At 35.6% G+C, this 5,116-nt stretch overlaps 1 protein-coding gene across 5 annotated transcripts in view; it reads right to left on the bottom strand.

Annotated features, from left to right (window-relative positions):
• LOC106875510 (uncharacterized) overlaps positions 1-5,116 on the bottom strand; it is a 337,304-nt gene that overhangs the window by 167,865 nt on the left and 164,323 nt on the right. For all 5 annotated transcript variants that reach the window (XM_052966003.1, XM_052966005.1, XM_052966004.1 and 2 more), the window contains exon 3: positions 286-358. The gene's annotated coding sequence lies outside the window, so the exon portion shown is untranslated. The remainder of the gene's footprint in view (positions 1-285; positions 359-5,116) is intronic.

The following is a 5,116-nucleotide window of genomic DNA, read 5'->3' as shown; positions in this document are numbered from 1 at the left end:
ATATATATGCATGTGTGTGTGTGTGTGTGTGTGTGTGTATATGTATATATATATATATATATATATATATGTGTGTGTGTGTGTGTGTGTGTGCGTGTATATGTGTGCGTGTGTGTGTGTGTGAGTGTATGTGAGTGGGTGTGATATGCGTGTGTGTGTATGTATACACACAAATATAGACTTGTATGTATATGAGTATATCAAAATGTGATACATATTCTGAATAGGATGTTGACGATTGTTATTGTTACAATTATTATTATTATTAATTACATATAAACCAACCTTATTAGTGCTGTATTCGAACACAGTATGAACCCACTTCGATTCCGGTAATGAATTTCAACAATTGTCAATTCTGTAATATATAAAAAAAAATACGATAACGTTAGTTTATTTACGAATTTTCATAGAATTGAATATACTTGCCAATTATATGTCTCTACCTTCGGTAGTGTCCAACCTCGTTTAAATAATTATATAGCAATAATCAACTTAAGATAATAATTCTTCCATATCCAAAGGGGAAAATTAGATTAAGTTAAATAACGATATGAATTTATTTTATTTGACTCGGGAAATAGAGAACCAAAACAAAACTGTCACACAACGTATAATATAATTCAAAATATTGAAATGAGGAGGAAAAATTGCTTCAACTACTGTGAAACAGAAAAGCGAATATAATACAGAGAAAATATGCGATTGATTTTATGAAGGAGCAAACTCTTAACTAACGTATGTGTGATCTGTAGATTACGATTAAACTTTCAGCGTTGAGCTGGTAGAATCACTATGGTTGGCACTCCGTCGATTACGACGACGAGAGTTCCAGTTGATCCGATCAACGGAACAGCCTGCTCGTGGAATTAACGTGCAAGTGGCTGAGCACTCCACAGACACGTGTACCCTTAACGTAGTTCTCGGGGAGCTTCAGTGTGACACAGTGTGACAAGGCTGACCCTTTGAAATACAGGCACAACAGAAACAGGAAGAAAGAGTGAGAGAAAGTTGTGGTGAAAGAGTACAGCAGGGTTCGCCACCATCTCCTGCCGGAGCCTCATGGGACTTTAGGTGTTTTCGCTCAATAAACACTCACAAGGCCCAGTCTGGGAATCGAAACCGCAATCCTGCGATCGCGAATCCGCTGCCCTAACCACTGGGCCATTGCGCCTCCACGGCAGAATCGCTAGTACACCGGGAAAAATATTTAGAGGAATTTATGGGAATTTCGTCTGTCTTCACCTTCTTAGTTCAAATTCTGTCGAAGTCCAGTTTGCCTTTCACCCTTTTCGGGTCGATAAAATTTGAAATTAATATAGTGAGAATTACGATTTAAAACAGTTACTACGCAGGCACAAAATACATCGCCTCATGTTAATCTGCTACTGGCATAAACGCTAACTTGAGATGTACTATATAGCTGCCACTCTTAATAGATGTAATGGATAAAAGAGAAATAACAAAACAAAAGAGATACGCCCTTCTACAGTAAGGAAAAATGGAGGAAGTATATTACAAACGTGTTTCAAATACAAACATATTTCAAATATATATATATCTCTGTGTTTACCTAGATATGTGTGTGTGTGTGTGTGTGTGTGTGTGTGTGTGTGTGTGTAATTTTCTTCAATATATATGGGTGAAAGTTAAAATCAGTGGTGGGAAAAACGTATTACAGGGGATTTTCATCCCAATATAACCTATTGGGATATTTTCCTCCTTCAAGTTGACACTTGACATCAAAGATGTTAGAAACTACTGACTAATCCGCCAGAAGTATATAACCAATTCCACTATGCTTCATAACTGGTTATATATATTTCGTATGTGTACTTAGTGTGCAAGATTCTTGATGTGAATACGTGTGTTGAAAGAAATACAATTAAACCTTGGGAGAGGCATTATGCCGGTAATAAACACACGCACTGGTTCGGTCCTTTATTTATTTACCAGTTGCATACTGGGGTCGATCTAATTAACTGGTTCCTTCCCCAAAAATTTCGGGCCTTGTGCCTAAAGTAGAAAAGTATATAAGTATGCCTGTATCTATTTACATTCATTTATATCCTAGAAATACTTATCCTGGCCCTGTAAGGCCTCTACCATTATTCTGCTCACATATGTAATTAAGAAATATTGATTTCTAATAATGACACAATGTCACAAACTTCTAGAGGGTGATTGGAATACTTATGATTAATACTATTTTTGTATATGGCTGGTAGCTATTTTGGGTGCCAGAATGTAAAAAAAATAAAAGCAAGCAAGAAAATGATTTGAATTTGAATGTAAACTAAAGTGACAGGATATCGAAGATCACGTTGCTCTTTATTTCTTTACTCTTCATTGCTCATTCTGCCACTCTCTCAAGCCTATTTCTTACGTAATTTTAAAACTGCTGAAATTAAAGAGAATGAACTTTTAAATTTCAAAATCCACTCACTAGAATTCGAATTTAGCATAATATAGGCAGCAACATTTCATTTCGCTTTGCAAAAGCCAGAAAAATGAGCAGGAAATATTGATTTCTTAATTAGGTAATTAAAGCTGAAACCTTAGCGAGGTGGAGTTAAGTGTCTCGATCAGTAAAACATAAAACGCCCACAGCTACACATGAACTTGTAACCTCTGAAAGACAACGGGCATTACGTTTACAATCAATCATTATGTTTGAAGAATCTTCATTAATTTAAACACCCATTAACTTTTGCTGTCGATAACATAATGTATCTAAGGAGTGGTGGAATGGCAAGAGACTGTAGATTGATAGAATTCTCAGAGCGACCAACAATGAGCTTGCAGCATTCGTTACGCCCATTACATTCCGAGTTCATATCCCGCTGATCTCCGATATTCTTTCATCCATCTGTAATCGATAGAATAAGTAATGGTTAAATACATCAGTAAATTTGATCGAATACATCCATGTCTTAAATCTGAAAACCCTCTATCTATGTTAGCACTCCGTCGCTTACGACGACGAGGGTTCCAGTTGATCCGATCAACGGAACAGCCTGCTCGTGAAATTAACGTGCAAGTGGTTGAGCACTCCACAGACACGTGCACCCATAACGTAGTTCTCGGGGATATTCAGCGTGACACGTAGTGTGACAAGGCTGACCCTTTGAATTATAGGCACAACAGAAACAGGAAGTAAGAGTGAGAGAAAGTTGTGGTGAAAGAGTACAACAGGGTTCGTCACCATACTCTGCCGGAGCCTCATGGAGCTTTAGGTGTTTTCGATCAATAAACACTCACAACTCCCGGTCTGGGAATCGAAACCGCGATCCTATGACCACGAATCTGCTACTCTAACCACTGGGCCATTGCGCCTTCACCCTCTATCTATATTATAATTTGATAAGTTAATACATTTCATGTACCTTGGCGTCTGTGTTACTGCTAGGAGGACAGACTTTCTAAGTACAAGATTTCATAGTCTGTCAGATATTTCAGCACATCTATCAGTTAAGTATATCAAAACCAACAAACCCACCCTCCTACGAGTAATGCACAGAGAGCATTCTTCTCAATGGATGCAAAACTTGAACTATGAAGGAGTTTCATGGTTACTTTGGTTGTACAGAGACCAGGTTTTCCATAAAGGCCCAAAATATTTCATTGCAGGAATAAAAGAAAAATGACATCTTACTCTTTTTTTTTTATTGTTTCTCAGTTCTGAGTAGAGATGTACTTTACTGGCCACAAAAAAGCGAACGTAAGAACGTTTGGATTTGGTAAGATAGTTTCCGAGCAAATCATTGTGGCCAAACATTAATATATCACTGTAGTGTCCATTTCTACACAACATTTCCTGAGAAACTTCGCTTCCACAAACATTATTATTATCATTATTCTTCTTCTTATTGTTGTTGTTGTTAAGGCGGCGAGCTGGCAGAATCGTTAGCACGCTGGACTAAATACTTAGTGGTATTTCACCCGTCTCTTACATTCTGTGTTCAAATTCCTCTGAGGACGACTTTACCTTTCATCTTTTTGGGGTCGATAAATCAAGTACCAGTGAGTTATTATATTCGGGGTCGATAAATTAAGTACCAGAGTCATTATTATTATTATCATCATCATTATTATTATTATTATTTTACTTGGTGTACCTACTCTGGTCGTCCACTGGTTTCAGAAAAGTTTCTCTTTGGAGCACATAACCAAACTTTTAATAGTATTTTCAAAACAATGAGAAATTAAAAAAAAATCCTTTAAAAACATTTAAACCATTCTGAAAGAATCTTTATGTTTTACGTTTCTTGAAATAGCATTGGTAGTTATAAGGCAACAAAAAACGACAATAACAAGAATAGCAAAAGCAACGACAACGACACAGACTAGAACAAACAATAAAACGAAACAGGCTATTAACCCAATCAATCGTTGAGGCTATTATTTCTTCTTACCGATTCTTCTAGATTTATTGCACAAGAGGGATTCAAATGATAAAGCAACAGACACTGCATAAAACGCATTTCATTCTAACCAGAATTGTAAATCCGTCCAAATTCAAAGTTTCAAATCGAAATCATACTGGTGACACTTTCTATTTTTTTTTTATAAAAAAATAAAAATGAAAAAGAGGATATATCTTTTACGGTTGTTTCGATGAGTACACTGACTAGAAAATCAGCGTAGGATGTAGTCTACTTGAAATTTATTATCGGATTAATTCAATTCCCCGATGAAATATAAAATATGTAAATTCGATTTAACGTATAATTACCCCGAGTGGTATTGATTTTAAAATTATCATCTATAATATTGGTTGCAGACACACAATTACTTACAATAATTGACTGGATGAAAACTTCTTTCCCTGGTTTGCTACTGCGAAATGACGTGAAGTGGCATTAATATGAGGGTAACTTGACCAAAGAATTACCTGGAATATCTATCTATCTATCTATCTATCTATCTATCTATCTATCTATCTATATATATACACGCACATACACACGCACACACATTCATATATATATATATATATACATAAAAACATACATATATATACATACATGCATACATATATATATGTGTGTGTACATATACATATACATATATACATATATATATACATATATATATTTATACAGATATATATATA

This window comes from Octopus bimaculoides, chromosome 3, assembly GCF_001194135.2.
Source record: "Octopus bimaculoides isolate UCB-OBI-ISO-001 chromosome 3, ASM119413v2, whole genome shotgun sequence".
In the NCBI taxonomy this organism is placed as follows: domain Eukaryota; kingdom Metazoa; phylum Mollusca; class Cephalopoda; order Octopoda; family Octopodidae; genus Octopus; species Octopus bimaculoides.
The sequence above is the reverse complement of the archived record's forward strand: the minus strand, read 5'-3'. Positions and strand labels throughout refer to the sequence as shown.